Raw genomic sequence first — 19,059 nt, 5'->3', positions numbered from 1 at the left:
CTTTCACATTACTGTGAAGTCACATCAAGTACCTCTGCTGTGCATTGAAGTACAAGGTTGCCTGGAGAAAAAGCACATATGTGATTGAGGTGTGAGCTGAACTCGCTGCCTTTTTTTCTTCTTTTTTAAATGAAACACCATTTTTTCTTGAAAGAACACTTGTCAAGCAAACTATGATTATTCAGGATTGAGTATTTCCCAGATATTTTCTCACAAGTGAACAAAGTTAGCCTGTCACCTCACTGAAAACAACGGTATTTGTTGCCAATGATGAAATTCAAGCTTTCAATGTTGGAAAAATTTGTGTAATTCATGAACTTGGCAGCCCCTCCCCTCCCCTTCCCTTTCCTTTCCTTCCTTTCCTTTCCTTTTCCTGCCCTCCTTTCTTCCTTCCTGACAGAGTTTTACCCTGTCACCCAGGCTGGAGTGTAGTGGCATGATCATGGCTCACTGTAGCCTTGATCTCCTGGGCCGAAGCAATTCTCCTGCCTGAGCCTCTGAAGTAGCTGGGACTACAGGGACTACAGGCACAAGCCACCATGCCTGGCTAGTCTGTTCTTTCTTTTTTCTTTTCTTTTCTTTCGATGGGACCTTGCTAAACTGTTCTCAAACTCCTGAGCTCAAGCAATCCACCCGCTTCAGGCTCCCCTGCTGGGATTACAGGCATGAGCCCTCACCACATCTGGCCTTGGCAGTTTCTTCACAACTAAAGATTTTTTTAAGGAAATGGGCAACTGTATCAGTAAATGTGATTTTTTGATGGCATATCATGAAATGTGTCAACATTGAAGATCTGTATTACTCAAGGAACCAATATTTCCCTAATGGCAGTGAATGAGATTACAAAATCATGCATTCAAAAATGCATTCAAAATCCAAGATAGAACAGCAGGTTTTAACATAACAGTACCAAAAGTTCATGGATGTGGTTTCAGAGTCCCCATTCCAACTAACTTTCCCTCCCCCTCACCACCCCTGAGACAGAGTCTTGCTCTGTTGCCCAGGCTGGAATGCAGTGGTGTCGTCTCGGCTCACTGCAACTTCCACCTCCAGGTTCGAGCAATTCTCCTGCCTCACCCTCCAGAGTAGCTGGGACTCCACACCCGCTAATTTTTGTATTTTTAGTAGAGACGGGGTTTCACCATGTTGGCCAGGATGGTCTCCATCTCCTGACCTTGTGATCTGCCTGCCCTAGCCTCCCAAAGTGCTGGGATTACAGGCGTGAGCCACCATGCCCCGCTGTCAACTAACTTTTAAGACATCATAACTTGTAGAGATTTGGAATAGTATCAGAGAAGAATACCCACAATGATTTTAAAAGGGTATTAAAATACTGGTGTGTTTTTTTTCCAACTACGTATCTGTGTGAGGCCAGACTTTCTTCATATGTTTCAACCAAAACAAGATATTAGAACAGATTGAATACATAAGCAGATATGAAAATTTAGGTGTCTTTTAAGTCAGACATTAAAGAGAAGTGCAAAAATGTAAAATAATACTGATTTTTTTCATTAAAATTTGTTATCTATGTTAGACATTTAATGGGCTTATTATGTTTTGCAATGGATCAATGAATGTTTTCCAAAATTTATTGGTTTCATTTTTTCTTTTTTTTTTTGAGATGAAGTCGCCCAGGCTGGAGTGCAGTGGTGTGATATCAGCTCACTGCAACCTCTGCCTCTCGGGTTCCAGTGATTCTCCTGCCTCAGTCTCCTGAGTAGCTAGGATTACAGGTGCCTGCCACCGCACCTTGCTAATTTTTGTATTTTTAGTAGAGATGGGGGTTTCACCATGTTGGCCAGGCTGGTCTCAAACTCCTGACCTCAAGTGATCCACCCAACTTGGCCTCTCAAAGTGATGGGAATACAGGCGTGAGCCACCTTGCTTGGCCAGTTTCATTTTTGAATAGGATAACTGTGATAGATATGACACATACTCAGGTGCTCTTTGGGGTCTTCAATCTTTTTTTTCTAATAGTTTTTTAAAGGATACTGGAATACTTGAAACACCACCAGATGGCGCTGATGAGAATAAAGAACAAATTTTGTGTGCATGTAAGAGAAAGGAGAAAAGAGCGAGAGAGAGAAGGAAAATCTAAGAGTGGGATCGTAGTAGTGAGTTTTAAGATGTAAAATTTCCTAATGGCAGTGATATTTGTAGTCTCTATAGGGGAAAAGTGACAGGCGTGAGAACCTAGTCAATAGGTTTCTACAATCTAAATTAGATGAGTAGATTTATGCCCAATAGTATGTTGGGCTTTTTTTTTTTTTTAACTTCCTTTAACAAAAGACATTTTTTGGAGGAGTTCCCTGAAGCCTCGGAAACTCAGCAGATTAAACTGAAAGAGTTCAGTCTTTTCCATTTTGTGTTGCTAATAAGATAACATGAGTCTGAGGCTTAAGAGTGAAATTTAGGCAGAGTCATTCCAGGAAGGAGTGCACTGTAGAAACCTCACAGCCTGCAGCTTATCCTCGTGGGTTCTTGGAAGACCTAAGTGGGGAGGAGGAAGTTGGAGTGGAGGCTGATGAGGTGGGGACGGGAGAGGCTACCTTTGAGACAGAGTTAGCTGGGTCTCTAGGTGACAGAATTGTATAAACAGCTGAGCTTTGTGTGAGGAATTATAAACAGACATGGGAAAACTTGGAGCCAAATTTATTTTTCTTTCAAAGGCTGTCGGAAATAGCCGACAAAGGATAGAATTCTTTTCCAGAGCTGAAGTTTTTATTGGCAATGCTCTTTTAAGGGCCACTAATAAGAAGAAAAGCAAGAGTCTGACCTGAAGGCTGGCTTCATAAGTGGGTTCATGAGCTGCCAAAGAAGTGAGTGCGATGAGGTATCAGCGCTCCCTCCCCTGCAGGTGGGGGAGTACTCACACATTCACAAACACTTTTGGGGAACCCACTATCTCCGTGCTACGCACTATGAAAGGTGCTGGGGCTACAGCGGGGACTGAAATAGACATGGTCCCTCCCTTCAAGAGGACTTGTTTGACAAAAGCAAAGTCAATACTGAAGAAATGTCAACATTTTCTTGCCAATGCCCCCACCCCCACCCTGCCTCACAATTGATTTTTAAAGTGTTTCCTAGTCTACTGGCTCATTCTCCAGTAAAACATTATCAGTGCAACCAGCCAAGTCAAATGGCAGGTTTTCCACATGAAGATGAAAGTGGCTCAGAAGGGTGGGGGTGCTGCGTAACCTTGACTGCCTTTCTCCATGCCCTTCCCCTTTCCTGCCCTTCTTCTTCCCACGAATGTTTATTGAGTATCTACTAAGTGGTATGTGTTGAGACAACAAAGTTGAGAGACGTGCTTTGTCTCTCGCCCGGTATGTGGTGCTTACACGTTTGTAAATAACAATAAGAAGATAATTGCAAATTGTGGTTAGAGGTGTGAAGATTGTAGGGGATGGGAATCAATTTGAGATAAAAATGGTCAGATGAAGTCACTCCAGGATTTCTCAACGTTGGCACTACTGACATTTTGGGTCAGATAATTCTTTGCTATGGGGGACTATTCTGTGCATTGCAGAATGTCCAACAGCATCCCTGGCCTCTGACCACTGGATGCCAGTGGCACGCCCTGGCTTCCATTTATGACAACGAAAAATATCTCCTAACATTGCCAAATGTCTCTTAAAGGGCAAAATTCCTCCCTTTTGAGAACCACTAATTTAACCTGAGACTTAAAAAATGAGGAGCCCATCAAGAGAGGATTGCACTAAGGGTCTTGTAGGCCACAGTAAAGAATATGGGCTTTATGCTAAGTAGAAAGCAATCAACATTTTCCACTGTGGTGTCATTATCTACTGTGAATTTTGAAGTGATCATTCGGGCTGTGGAGTGGAGGATGGATTAGCTGGAGTTATAGAGAAAATCAAAGCAGTCATAGTTGGCTGTTGCAATTGTCCACCCAAACCCAAGAAATGATGGTGGCCTCAGCTAGGTGTCGATACTGGAGATGAGGAGAAGATTCATGTTCAACATTTTCCAAGAACATCCAGTCTTGCCAGTGGATTTGATGTGGCGATTCCATACCTAAGCACACCACTGCAGTCTTCTCCTTGGTGAAGTGGGAACATTTGCTCAGGGTTAGACTTCAAGCCTGAACCCCCATCTCTGCTTGCTAGTAGCTCTCATTACCATATGTAGCTGGGGTTCATGTTTGGTTCGAGAGGGTGTGTAGAAGTGAGTGCTCTGAGTTCATGGTGCTCTGTGCCCTGTGATTCATGTTGATGGTGAGTGTCTCTTAAGCGATGGTTTCTGCTCATAAACCTGAAAAGGTAGAGAAAGCAGCACTGATTAATGAATGAAGGCTAATCATGGCTAGATCCCGATGCTTCACTTTTGGCTTTCAAAGCCACTGATGATGCAAAATCCACTCAGCATCCCCAGTGCAGTTGAGGAATCTTGTGTACCTCAGTAGGGATTAATGGAAGCATAGTTATCTGGAAGCCCAGAGTGGGAATAAGCAAAGCTGTTGGTTTGCATGACACTTGGCCATGAGTCTGTTGACAGAAGCCAGAGGGTAACTGACAGGCATTTAAAAACTGGGGTACTGAGGCTGTTTGGTGAAAAGCAGTGTTCCCAGGAAAGTGGGTGAGCAGCAGGGACCAAGTCTTAACAACTCTTAACGTATTAGAGGTGCAAGTAAGACCTGTTTGTGAGTTTGTTTTTAATTGCATAGAACATGGTTGCCAGGATTCTAAATTGTAGTGCTCTACGCATGTAATTAAGCAAGAAGGCTTAGCTGGCACCAGTTGGGATCCCAAGTTGTTGATGTAGCTTATGATAATGATCTTCTGATATTGAAATTCAGAAGCTGAGTGTGTGTGGGTCCCTAGCCCTACTTGTATGTTTTTCCTCTGGGCTTCCAAGCTCCTGGTGAAAATAATCAGCCTCATTCAGTGTGTTTTTTTGTTGTTTATGTGAAAATCCCTGTGTAGGTCTCAGTCTGGCTTGTGGCAATGAGGTTCAGGTGAAGGGGTTTCTGGATCTGAAACAAAGGTTGATCATCTCAGCTCAGTCATGGGCCCTCCTAGTCACTGCAGATGCTCTGTGCAATCTCTTTTTCTGCATAAAATCACAGGATTTTAGAGCTGGGTGTGAACTGAGCAATTATCTTCTCATTTTCTATATGAGAAATCTGAGGGCTGGAGTCATGAACTGACTTCCTCAAAGTCACTCAGCTGATGCGTGGCATCAAGAAATAACCAGGAGCCAGGCGTGGTGGCTCACGCCACCATGCAATCCCAGCAGGTTGGGAGGCAGAGGCAGGTGGATCACCTGAGGTGAGGAGTTCAAAACCAGCCTGGCCAACATGGTGAAACCCGGTATCTACCAAAGATACAAAATTAGCTGGGCGCGGTGACACACACCTGTAATCCCAGCTACTTGGGAGGCTGAGGCAGGAGAATTGCTTGAACCTGGGAGGTGGAGGTTGCAGTGAGCTGAGATTATGCCACTGCACCATTGCACTCCAGCCTGGGTGACAAGTGCAAAACTCTTTCTCAAAAAAAAAAAAAAAGGAAAAGAAAAGAAAAAGAAATAACCAGGCCTGGAACCCAGCTCAGAGTCGCTTCTGATATAACTCTGAGGTCCCTCTCTGAGCTCCAGAGCAGCCTCTCCCTCACCCTTGCTCCCCCACCTCCTTCCACATGAATTTGCAACCTCTTTGAAATCAGTGGCTTGGTTTCCCAGGCTCTCTGCTGGAAGTGTGATGGCAACCCTGCTGCAAAGGTTTCACAGAGAGAGAAGGGGAGCATCACAGCTCAGTAACCAAAATGCAGTGTGAAATGGTAGGAGACAGTTCACTCTTCAAGTCACCAGGGAGCCATTTCACCTTGGCAAAGGCAGCTTCCTTAGTGGACCGTAATGGCCTGGAAGAGTTCCTGCCCCTCCTTGAAGTAAGCAATTTCCTCTGTTCAGCTCTGCCTGCACTGGCCCATTACATCCTAAAGACACCGAGCGTTTACCTACCAATTATCTGGAGTGAGAGCCAGCCCTTTCAAGAGGTCCTCTTTGGTCTTTCCTAGGAGTATCCTGGGAGGTGGCTGGGCACATGGAGGGGTTCTTGCTGGAGGAGGGAAAGGAAGGCACACAGAAGGTTCCAAGAGTGTACAAGAGTCAGGACTGGGTCTCTGGGGCCCCTGGCCACCTAATTCCCACCCCTGCATTCTGCCCACTTGGACTTCGCTGCTGCCTGGCAGGTAGAGGGCTTTAAAGAATTCCAGCTTGCTCCTCCCCAGGCCAGTGAAGGAGATGCTTCTTATTGGAGGTGGAGAAGGTAAAGTGCCTGAGGATCTTTGGGATGGAAAAGCTTCTGTGCTCATTGGAGGTCCTGGATATCATGGATGCCCTCCTTTCAAATGTTCTGTCCCACCCTCTTATAAGTTCATGTACTTATTGAAATTTATATTCTGATTTTTGGTTCCAATGATAGAGACATTATACTTATTTGGATATGGAAGTCTTCATCCGCTCCCTGGTATCAATGTTGGATCACCTAAAACCCTCTCTAGACAGAACAGAATCACTTCCATTACACCAGCCTATCACCTAGGGAGCCAGCGATGGGGCTGAGCAAGGGCTTGGGAACCAGTTCTGAGTTGAAATCTCAGCTCCCAACACCATAATTAAGGATGTTTTCTAATTTCAGCCCTCAGGGCTCCTCCCTGCACTCCTGTTTCGGAGCCTCCAGGCTCTCCTTCCAATACTTGGTGCTTGCCTCGAGGCCTTTGCACTGGTGCTTCCTTTTCTCTGGAATGCTCTTCCCTTTGGGAGCCACAAGCCTACCCTCTTCCTTTCTTCAGACTCTTGCTCAATGCCACTGGAGTGGTGACATTTGTCTGGGGTAATACTTGAGGTTTGTTGTCTCACACCAAGGAAATCACGGACACAGATGCACAAGAAGTGAGTTTAAGAGCAGAGGTTTAATAGGCGAAAGAAAGAGAATAGATCTCTCTGCTGCAGAGAGAAAGGGGCTCCTGAGTGGGTTTTCTGGTTCTATGGTGAAATGTACAGAGTTTTCTAGGTGAGCTTGAGGAGGCAGTGTCTGATTTACATAGGACCTGCGAGATTGGTAGGAGCAGGTGCACTGTTTGCATAGCCCACAAAGAAGCTGGACATCCCACCCTAATCTTTTATTATGCAGATGAGGCCTCTACCTGGCTATCGTGGGTTGCATGCTTTCTACTACACATGTGGTGACAAAAAAAAATGAAAGAGGAGGCTGGGCACAGTGGCTCACACCTGTAATCCCAGCACTTTGGGAGGCCAAGATGGGTGGATCACCTGAGGTCAGGAGTTCGAGACCAGTATGGGCAACATGGTGAAACCCCATCTCTACTAAAAATACAAAAATTAGCTGGGCGTGGTGGTGCATGCCTATAATCCCAGCTACTCAGGAGGCTGAGGCAGGAGAATCACTTGAACCTGGGGGGAGGTGGAGGTTGCAGTGAGCTGAGATCGTGCCACTGCACTCACTCCAGTCTGGGTGACAGGGTGAGACTCTGTCTCAAAAAAAAAAGGAAGAGGGGACCTCCATGTTGGACACGCCTGACCCCCAGGTAGACTTTTCCTAACAGCACAGCTGCTGGCATTTCCTATGCAGGCTTCCAGCTTGCTTATTCATGTCTGCAGATCGATATTACAGGCAGCCCTTTGTTAGAAAAGGAATGATTTTGGGGCTGTTTTTTGTTAAAAGGGAAGCCTTACCAAGGACTCTCTTACCCTCACTAACTGCCTAAATAATTTCTTTTTAGCTCCTGTATCATTATCATGTGGAGGCTTTCCATGACCACTCTCCCTAAAACTGCAACCCTGCCCTGCCTCTCTCCATCATCTCCCTTGCTTTGTATCTCTCAATGACATTTATCTCCCTCTGGCATTTCTTATAATTCACTTTTACTTTTTGTTGATTGTCTGTCTGCCCCAACTACAATGAAAGCTCCATGAGGGCAGGAATTTTTGTTGCCTTTATTCATTGCCATATCCCCTGAGTCCAGAACGGAATCTGGCCCCTTGGAAGGAGCTTAACAGATATAAATGAATACATAATTTTGAGCAAGTAACTTACTCACTGAGCTCATGTCCTATCTCTCCTAATATCATGAAAATTAAGTCCAACAATTGCTGTAGGGAAAAATAATTGCCAACATATATTGAGTGCTTATTCAGAGCCAGCTTTTAAATGTGCTAAGAAGTGCTTTACACGGATCACCTTATTAAGTCCCCACAAAAGTCCTGTGAAGTGAGTATTCTTTTAATCTTCATCTTACAGGTGAGGAAACTGAGGCTTAGAAAAGTTGAGTCACCTATTCAGGGTCATGCAAAATTCAGATCCATATTTGTTTGAGCTCAGAACCAGTAGTCTTTTTTTTTCTTTTCTTTATTATTTAAAATTTTGGGGTACATGAGCAAGATGTACAGGTTTGTTACACAGGTAAACATGTGCTAGGGAGGTTTGCTGCACCTTTCAACCCATCACCTAGGTACTAAGCCCCACATGCATTCGCTATTTATCCTGATGCTCTCCCTCCCCCACTGCCCCCGACAGGCCTTGGTATGTGTTGCGGAACGAGTACTCTTGACCCCAACAACACATGGCTGGGGCCTTGTGTGTGGCCATAGCTTGCCAGTGCTAATTCTCTTCTCCAAGGCACAGAGCACAGCAGACTTGCACTGTGTGCCTGGCCTCTTCTTTTGGGATCCTGTTCCTTCTTCTGAAATCTTACATCTTGGAAGCATCTGCTGGTCTCAGGAGGCAGTGTGGTGTGATGTGGTGTGGCAATGAGACAGCAGGTTTATGAACTGGGTGACCTAGGTTCTGACACCTCCTTTGCCCCCAACTTGCTGTGTGATCTTGGGCAATTGCTTCTGCTCCGTAGGCCAGGTTCTGACAGTGTAATGAGCACTGAGGTCCCTCCCAGCTTTAACAGCGCTGGGACAATTGGAGAACTCTACAGGGGTGTGTGGTGTATGACTCATCTCAGAGGATCGTGCACCCCCCACCCCTCGGCTGTGGCCTTGGCCCAGATCTGCTCATGAATGGAGTCCCTCCTACTTTGATGACTGCTGGGCTTTCCCCTCCCACACCTCCTGAGCTTGAATTTCAGGTTGCTGGATTTGAGTGGGAGGTTGGAGGAGGTAACCATCTAGTGATTTTCTAATCCCTTCTCTAGGGGAAAGACCAAGAGAAAGAAAAGGAAGGCACTAGAGCCACTCCCACCCAACGTGGCACAGAGTCACTGCAGGAAATACAGTTCTCTTCAGGGAGCCCAGCACCCTGGAAACCTCAGGGACTGCTGTAGCAAAGGACATCTGCCCAACAGGCTCTTTCCCATTCCCCAGACCTTCCTTCTGCCAAAAGGGTCCCAAGGATCCCCTTCTCTGCTGACTCTAAAACTGTCTCACTTGAATTTCAAGTTCTTTTGTTGTTATTTGTTTGAGACAGTGTCTCACTCTGTCACCTGGGCTGGAGTGCAGTGGCATAATCATAGCTCACCGCAGTCTCAACCTCCCAGGCTCAGTTGATCTCCCCACTTCAGCCTCCCGAGTAGCTGGGACTACAGGCATGTGCCACCACTGCCAGCTAATTTTGGTATTTTTTTGTAGAGAAGTGTTTTTGTCACGTTGCCTAGGCTTAGGTCTCAAACTTCTGGGCTCAACTGAAGCTCCCACCTCAGCCTACCAACGTGGTGGGACTACAGGCATGAGCCACCATACCAGGCTGAGTTTCAGGTTCTAAGTTGAGAAATCATTTTTTCCTTTCTGTGAAATGAAGGATGAATACGCCAAGCTAGCCAATGGCTTGGGTTATTTTCCTCAATTCATTTATTCATTCATCCATTCATTCAACATTAATATGCTAGAATCTTTGCCAGAAACTGAAAGAGGAAATTAATCGGGTCCTGGCAAACTTTTGAGGAGAATTTAATAAAGGAACTATTTTCAAAGGGGAGGGCAGAGTGCCAAAAAACAAGGGGTAGTGCCATCTCCTGGAGCCAGTAATATCAGGAAGATATTATCAAGCCTAGGCTGAAGGGACGAAGGGAGAGAAAATTCCGAGTCCAGAAGCAATGAGCCAGGTGGAGAGGCCACCGGGCAGAAGCTACGCTTTGGCTGAAGGGCTCATCTAGCTGGTGAAATGATGGCCTTGACCTTGACTTCACCCTCTTCTCTCCAGTGGCTGAATTCCATTTATGTGGTTATTACAGGTCAGCCTCTTGGGGCTCACAGGAGGACAGAGAAGGGTAGGGAGGGATATGGAAGAAAAAATGAATGATTTCTAGCACAGAAACCAGACACAGTCTCTGTCCCCAAGGAGCCTGCACACGGTTAGGGGAGCAGCAGTGCAGAGCTGAATTACAGTGTGATACATGCTTTATTAAAGGTATAAACAAAGCATGAGAGGAGCGCAGGTGTTAGAAAATGATCTGTCAGGGAGGGGTTAATGTGCCTGAGGGTGAGGGAGACAGTTGGTTCCAGGGAAGAGGATGCAGAGGAATTGGTTCTCAAAGGCTGATTAGGCTTCTTTAAGGAGGCAATGTCTAAACTGAGATTTGCAATATCAACAGAAATTAGCTGGGAGGAGTCCAAACATGGTGGAAAACATGTAAAAGCTGGAGGTTGAAAGAGAGTATAGAACTCTTTGGGAAACTGTAAGTGGTGGAACAGAAGTAAGAGTGTAAGGTGTTGTGGGGAGTGGGTGGGCAGGAGATAAAGTGGAGTAGGGAAGAAGGACCCAGGGCATGAAGAATTATTTAGCCAGACTTAGGAATTTGAAAATGTTTCTAAGGTTAATGATAAGTTTTTAAAAGGTTTTCATCAGAGGAGCGATAACATTGCATTTATGTTTTAGAAAACCACTTTGATTGAAGGGAAAAGGGTGGGTTAAAGGCAGGTGGATTAGAAGGGATATTGTTTTTGTAATCTAAATGGGAGATGACAGCAGCCCAGGTAAACTGGTAGACGAGGGGATGGAAAGAGGTATTAAGAAGTCAAACTGGATGGGATTTGGGGATTGAATGTAGGAATTAGGAAGACTTTAGTTCTGGGAAGATGGTGATATGGTTCACTGAGATAAGGAGCTTAAGAGAAGGAACAATTGTGTGTGTGTGTGTGTGTGTGTGTGTGTGTGTGTTGAGGAGGAGAGTGAATCATGATGGAGGAGATGGAGGGGACTGATAAATGATCCAGTTTAGAGCATATTGAATTGATGGTATTAGTAGGATAACCAAAGGGACCTGTTAGTGTTTTTTCTTTTCTGAGATGGGGTCTTGCTATGCTGCCTGTTCTGCAGTGCAGTGGCTAATCACAGGCATGGTCATGTGCAATGCAACCTTGACCTCCTGACCTCAATCAATCCTCCCTGCTCAGCCTCCTGAGAAGCTAGGATTACAGGCACACACCACCATGGCTGGCTCTGTTCGTACTTTGGACAAGGTGTTCAGAAGAGATCTAGGTGGAAGCTATAGATTTCAGAACCATCAGATGCAAATGATGATTGCAAGCAGTGGAGTCCACGAGATCACTGTGGAAAGCTTAGAGTGAGAATAGAACACTCTAGAATGCTGACTTTTAAACAATGGCCGGAGGTACAGGAACTCACTAAGGGGATGCAGGAGTGGCCTGAAAAGAAGGAAAAGAACTTAGAGAGAGTGGAGTCATAACCGCCAAAGAGAATATTGAGTTCTAAGAGGAAGCAAGAAGATGAGTAACATGTCAAAACATTGCTGAGTGGCCCTGTGCACAGGAGTTAGTTAACAGCATGATTATTCTTTCTCTTTCGGAGTCTTTTACTCAGATAGATAAGAAGCATTTCCTGGGCATCTACAGTATGCTTACTATGGGTTAAATTGTGTTCCCCCAACAAATGTATAGGTTAAAGTCAGGACCTCCTGCACGGCAGAACGTGACTGTTTGGAGGTAGAGCCTTTCTCTGTCTGCTATAACACAACACCACAAACTGGGGGGCTGACACAGCAGAAGTGCATTTTCTTCTCAGTTCTGGAGACTGGAAGTCCCAGATCAAGGAGTAGCAGGGTCAGTTTCTGAGGAAGGCTCTCTTCCTGCCTTGTAGACCCCCTCCTGCTCTCTGTGTCCTCACATAGTAGATGGAGAGTGAGTGATGTCTCTTCTTTTTCTTTTTTTTTTTTTTATTTTTCGAGACAAGGTGTGACTCTCTCACCCAGGCTGGAGTGCAGTGGTGCAATCTCGGCTCATTGCAACCTCCGCCTCCTAGGCTAAAGTGATCCTCCCACCTCAGCCTCCCAAGTAGCTGGGACTATACCATGCACCACCATGCCTGATGAATTTTCGTATTTTTTTGTAGAGATGGGGTTTTGCCATGTTGCCCAGGCTGGTCTGGAACTCATGAGCTCAAGCAATTCACCCGCCTTGGCCTCCCAAACTGCTGGGATTATAGACATGAGCCACTGCGTCCAGCAGATGTCTCTTCTTATAAGGACACTAATCCTATCAGAGAAGGGTTTCACCCTCATGACCTCATGGGACAAGAATTAATTCCCAAAGGCCCTATCTTCGAATGCCAGCAACATATGAATTTTAGTGGGGATACAAACATTCAGTACCTAACATTTACCAGTGTTTATTCTCTGATCTGTGACAACAGAAGGTTCAGCTGGGCACTTTGCCACATAACTAAAGATACTTCTGGGCCAGGTGCAATGGCTCACACCTGTAATCCCAACACTTTGGAAGGCTGAGGTGGGCAGATTGCCTGAACCCAGGAGTCTGAGACCAGTCTGGGCAACACAAAAAAAAAGAAAGAAAGAAAGAAAAGAAAAAATTAGCCAGGCGTGGTGGTGGTGGTGTATGCCTGTAGTCCCAGCTACTTGGGAGGCTGAAATGGGAAGATCATTTGAGACAGAACGATGGTACCCGTGCACTCCAGCCAGAGTGACAGATCAAGACTCTGTTTCTTAAAAAATAAAATAATATATAAATATATATTTATTTACTTTATATGTATTTATTTTACAAATGTATGTATGTATATTCCCAGTCTCCTTTGTAGTTGGGTGTGACTGTGTGACTAGGCTCTGGCCAACAGAACATGAGCGGAAGTGCTGTGTACAGCACCCGCAATGATACCCAGACAAGGAAAGAGACCGCTTCTCCTCTTTCACCCTCTTTCCTTCTTGCTGCCCGGAAGTGCAGGCATGTGGTGCTGGGAGCTGGAACATCTTAGACCATAGGATGAAAACCTTGTGTTGAAGATGGCAGAACATAAAGCTGGAAAGAGCCTGTACACAGACACCTCATGGGCACTCTCCCAGACATGGACTGATTTTACGTGGACTATTACTTAAGAGAGAAACCCCTACCTTGTTTAGTCCACTATTATTTTGTTCCTTATAATAACAAGCAAATGGCTATTCTAAAATATCTAGGATGGGGCTAAACCATGGTAGAATCTCCGGTTTGTACTGTGCACATGGGCCCCATCCTATTGTGCTGTTGTCATGAGCTAGGTATTGTGTTAGGTTTGTGTTATGTATTAGAATTATTTTCTCTAATTCTCCCAATGGTTCTGTAAGGTAGGCATTATTAGCTCTGTGTTCATGTTGAGGAAACTAGACTTCAGAGAAGTTATGCCATTTACCCCAAGGAGCTCTGTTAGTCGGTGACAACGTCAGGGCTTGAATCTAGGTCAGTGGTTCTTAACCAGAGGCAATTTCACTCCCAGGAGACATGTGGCACTCTTGAGAAATTTTTGGCTTGTCACAAGGAGGGGTGGGGAGGGATGCACTCAAGGGTAGCAGAACGCTGCTGAACATCTAAATATGCACAGGATGGGCCCCACAATAAGGAATTATCTGGCCCCGAATATCAACCGTGATGAGGCTGAGAACACTCGAGGACCCGTCTACGAAAAGCTCATGCTCCTTCCATTACACCAAAGTGGGAGATGGAAGTTAAAGAGGGAGTTATGAAAAAAATGATACAGAATAATGTCATGAAAATAATGATAGAACAATGTCATGAAAAGTTATTTTAGGAAGCTAAACCTGGAGGGGTGAGAAGGATGAGCTGGAGATGGGTGAGACTGAAGCTAACTAAGAAGACAATTATTGGAAGTCACAGGCTGGTCCAGGTGAGAGCAGGAAGGACCTGGAGGGGTGGATGGCTGGGATCCATAAAGGGAAGAGAAGTTAAGTGCCAGTGGCAACAACTTGACTGAGAGCAGGTAGAGGACTCGAGAGGCAGGGAGAAGTGAAGGCAGACAAGGCAGTGGTGACTCCGCTCTCCACTGGCATACTCTCTTCCTCCCCTCGTCCTCACCTTCCTCCTCCTCTTCCTCTCTTATCCTCTTCCTCTTTCTCCTTCTCCTCCTCTTCCTCCCCTCGTCCTCCTCCTCACTTTCCTCCTCCTCTTCCTCTCTTACCCTCTTCTTCTTCCTCCTTCTCCTCCTCTTCCTCTCCTCCTCCTTCTTCCTCCTTTCCCCCCCAACCCTCCCTGTTCCCCATCTTTTCCCTATAGCCCCCTGCCCCATTGGCATCTGCTTCTGTTTTCCTTCCTGCTAACCCCTTTCTCTAGTGGGCGTGCTCTGTTTTCCGCTGAACCCCTGTTCTAGGCCATGGGTCCCACCCCCATCAAATGCAACATGGAAAAATCTTTGCTTCCTCAGCTTTGTTCCCTGTGACCAGAAAGAGTAAGCTCCCACAGCAACAGCAACGGACTCTGACACATCTTTTCTGTCTTACTTCTCTTTCCATTTCCTTTAAAACTTTTGGCTTTAAAAACTTTGGACAGTGTGTAGGATTGTTATAGAGACAGACAAGTGGCTTATGAAAGAGCCTCAGGGAATTTCTGACATGAGGGAAGAGGAAGGAAATCCTTTGTCTCACTTTTGTTGTTTCCTTTGGACTGTTTTTCAAAGGACACTGGCCTGCTGACAAGGCGTCCCGAGGGCCTTGCAGCTGGCCCTTCCCTTTCCTTGTCCCTGGTCTATGTCTGTCCTGGTAGCCTGGTGCCTGCTTCAGGTCTGGGAACTGGGGTTTCCAGGCATGCTCCGAGCCCTGCTGGCAGAAGCACTCGCATTTGGTCTCTACCTCTGCTTCCCTGCCCTTCTCTTCCCCAGGTCCTGGGTATCCCTGTTGAAAGGCCAGTGGCTTCTCATGCCTTTAGACAAATTTAGTCAATAAAGAGGCTGTATAATGAGCTGATTGCTTTCAGGACTGACAGCTAAAGTCTGTGATAGTCAGCGTCAGCACTGAGTTAACCATCCAGAGGGAAGGTGAGCACCTTCAAGCTAATGCTGGGTTCCCAGCTTGCGAGATGTGCTACGTCCATTTCATCTCTTCTCTCTCTTCAGCCTGTGTGCATTCCTCTCCTCTGGGCCCACTGTTCACCTGCTCTCATTCTGTTCTTTAGTACCCTGTTCTCTCTCTCATCCCACGCTGTCTTCAGTGAAAGCCAGGCCTTGGCAAATGGAGGGAAGTCCAAGTTCCCCTTTGGCTTCTGGCTCCCCTCTTGCTGTGCCCTTTGCTCACCCTCTTTACAAGATCCGCCTCCTCCAGGCTTCTCTACCCATTACATCATCACCTTTTCCTAGGAAGGATTTGGACACCGGTCATGTGTATCTTCAGCAGCCTCATGGCATGATGTTTTAGAACACCGATGCACTTGGGAACTTAGAAGCTTGAGTCGGAATCTGGGCCCTGTTCCTTACATGCAACTTCGGGTATGTTAACAAACGTCTCCATGGGCAAGCTTCCTTAATCTGTAAATTGCGGCTAACAGTATATATCTCATGAGATTGTGAGGATTAAATGAGTAATGCATGTAAATACTTTGGACAGTGCCTGGCACTTGAGGAGTTGTATAAAAATTAGGTATTACTACCGTATGAATATAAATGAATGTGCTGTACCTCAATAAGGAGCTGGGTGGGTAGCAGAGGTCCCCTTCCGTGCCACGGCAAGCTCAATCAAGGGCCACCATGGGGTGACCAGGCTGTGGGAATGGTCAGATCAGTGCCTGCTGCCATCAGCTCGGCCAGGTGAACTTTGGTGATGACCAGAAAAGGCTGAGCCATATGCTCAAGTCAGCACAGTGGGCTTGAGACTTTGGGAGCCACTGTGGAGCAGGAGAGCACAGCTGAGATAGGGGATGAAAAGTGGGTTCTGCACAGGCAGGGCTGATGTCATTGCTGCTGGCACTGGGCTGCAGGGTGAGCCTCAGGCCAACGACGTGGGAGAACGGAAAGTGCCACTGCTGCAGGAGGGGCGTGTGCATGGCCAAAATGGAAGACGCATTGCTTCCCTAGGAACCTGCTGGCCGACTGGTAGGAGGGACCGCAGCATGTGGAGGGCTGATTGCTAATAAAAACCATTTTGTTGCCACCGCCTCCATATCCTGTGCCCTTGTTAGGTTCTCAATGCAATTCATAGGCTTTTCTTTCCCTTCCCAGGAAAGTTTCCTTGGCAAAGCCTCTGTTCCCCCTACAGTCACACCCGAAGGTGTATAACTTACAATCTTCTATGTATCTTCTCTGCTTTCTCTAAAAGAGAGAAATGGAAGGCTTTTTTTTTTTTTTTTTTTTTTAAAGACAGGGTCTCACTATGTCTCCTAGGCTGGAGTGCAGTGGCACGATCATGGCTCACTGCAGTCTCTGCCTCCTGGCTCAAGAAATCCTCGCACCTCGGCCTCCTAAGTAGCTGGCGCTAACAGGCATGTGACCACCATGCTCAGCTAATTTTTGTGTTTTTGTTTTTGTTGTTGTTTTTTGTAGAGATGGGGTTTCTCCATGTTGCCCAGGCTAGCTCTGACTTTTATGAAAGAAACAGTATCATTACGCAGCAGGACAACAGATGTTAGAGATCCAGGATCGCCTTCTGGTGCTCCTTGGCTCAACGGTGGGGCTATCTTCCCAAGGGAGGAGCGGCAGATTGCACACAGGGTTCCCCGGCTCAAGGCTTTGGGGGCACCATTCATCCTGGGGCATCACTCACATCTGCAGTCCTAGGAGGAGGTGCACAGGGTGCAGATTTGCCTGGGGATCCTAGCCTCAAGAGGGACTCTGCCTGGGGATCCCTTCCTCCCTGTTCTTGGCTCTTTTGTAAAGAGCTGTGGGTGGGGGAAGGTGACCATGGGGACTGAGAGCAATCAAATTGAAATGCAGGACTAAGAGAGGCCATTGCTTGGGGAAGAAAGAGAACATTCATAGCAGAGGGAAGAGCAGGCCCTAAGCTTCCCCCCCACCATCTCCTTGGTCTCACCTTAAGCTTCTGAGGGCAGGATCCCCTCTTGGAGATGATGCATCAACATAGCTACCTCCCCACCAGTTCGTTAGGAAGACAAACGCCTGAGCCAAAGCTGCGGAGAACCAATTCTTTAGGATTCTTTTTCTGGTAACTTTCACAGCATTGCCAAGCTAATGGAAGGATCCCAGGGATATATCTGATGCTGGGAGAAACAGGAAAAGCAGGAGCCCACAAAGGCATCAGTCAGGTGTGTGTGCCTAGCACAGTGGCAATGCGCAATGTCCTGATATAGACCTTTGTGGTCCCCTTGTGCTCAGGAGGAACCATAATTCCAAATGATATAGTCACATGGCAGGGCAGGGCTGCAGCAGTAGTGACTCAGCAGGAAAAGACTCAGTTCCCCACAAGATCTAGCTTGAGGAATATCTGGGCCAGAGTGTAGTGGTTGGTCTGTTTGCTTTTATACTCTGCAACCCATTTATTGACACAACTGTTGTGTTTTTCAATGTTAAGTGAAATGCTATGCCAAAGTATCCTCAAGCCAAGTCCCCTAGCTCCAGGGGTGATTATTAAAATACTGCCAGAAATTAATCCTTTTAGGAGAGAATGTCAAGGAGGTCCTGGAGGCCGGGGGAAAGGGTCTTGGGTGGTTCAGGGCAGTGCAGTTTACCAGCCTGGAAGAAAAGCACTTTAATATTTTCAACAACCTGTATTGATACACACGTGTTGGCTGAATGTCAGCCCTGCCTAGCCCTCACCTCAAAGTAAAGCTTTATTGTATAAGCATTCTGGTACTTACTCTTGCTTGAATGTTGAAGAAATCCCATTCCTCATCTCCATATCCCTCATATGGTTCTTTCTCAATGTGAATTTTAGAAGACTCTGAAGTGTGAGAAATCTTTCTGTTTTGACCGGTCTTTTGGGAAAGGCCCCATGTGTCAATATGGGTGTGTCAGCTTCCTTTCCAGCTCAGTTCCAACTATTTTCTTTCATACAATACATACTTTCCAAATGGAACATCTTGCTATTTCTTTTTACACACACCCTAACCGTTCATGCCTGTAAGCCTTTGCTCCTGCAGTTTCCTCTACCTGGGTGCCTTTTTCTTTTTTCTCCTTGTGTCCAACTCATGGTCAACCTTTAAGGCCTTTCCAAATGCCACCTTTTCCTTGAAAGTCTCCAGCTATTCCTCTCTTCAGAAATGCTCTCTCTGTGTCCTGTGACATCTTAAAACATTTTTTAAAATTTCAGCATGGCACTTATAATTTCATCATCATCATCATCATCATCATCATCATTTGGTTGGGTTCATTGAGAATCTACTGATGCCATGAAAATATTCTGTGCTCTGCTGTCTCATTTGCTTTTCTGTCTTGTAAAAATAGTGCTACATGTATGCATGTTTTCTCCCTTTCTAGCTTCCAGTAATAAAGCAAATGGAATTTGGAATCAAAAAGATTTGGGTTTGGACCCAAGTTCCATTATTGGTTGTAGGAGTTTAGGCAAATTATTCAGGCCTCCTAAGCTTCAGCTTTCTTGTTGGTAAAACACTGATAATAATACTTACCTCACAAGGGGTAATTGTATTACATCAAATAATAATAATTGCCAACATTTTTTTCAGTGCATATTATATGCTAGGCAGTGCTCCAAGTACCAATTCTGTATTATTTACTATTTAAATCCTCACAGTAACCCTCCAAAATAAGTAATAGTACCCTTACTTTAGAGAGGAGAATTTAAGGCAAATAAGCCAGTCAGTGGAAGAGTTAGAATAAGAATTTTGATAGAATTCTCACTTTTTTTTAATTAAAAAAATTTTTTTGAGACA

The 19,059-nt window shown here is 45.8% G+C and overlaps 1 long non-coding RNA gene across 1 annotated transcript; it reads right to left on the bottom strand.

The window, feature by feature from the left end:
• Nucleotides 1-2,636: 2,636 nt before the first annotated feature.
• LOC144577515 (uncharacterized) lies at nt 2,637-6,076 on the bottom strand. The gene is made up of 2 exons (XR_013521653.1): nt 5,977-6,076; nt 2,637-4,272 (listed from the first exon to the last, which is right to left on the bottom strand). It is a non-coding gene; the product is annotated as an uncharacterized LOC144577515 (long non-coding RNA).
• Between the last annotated feature and the right edge of the window lie 12,983 nt (nt 6,077-19,059).

This window comes from Callithrix jacchus, chromosome 8 (genome assembly GCF_049354715.1).
Source record: "Callithrix jacchus isolate 240 chromosome 8, calJac240_pri, whole genome shotgun sequence".
Taxonomy (NCBI): Eukaryota; Metazoa; Chordata; class Mammalia; order Primates; family Cebidae; genus Callithrix; species Callithrix jacchus.
This window is presented reverse-complemented; position numbering and strand designations above follow the sequence as displayed.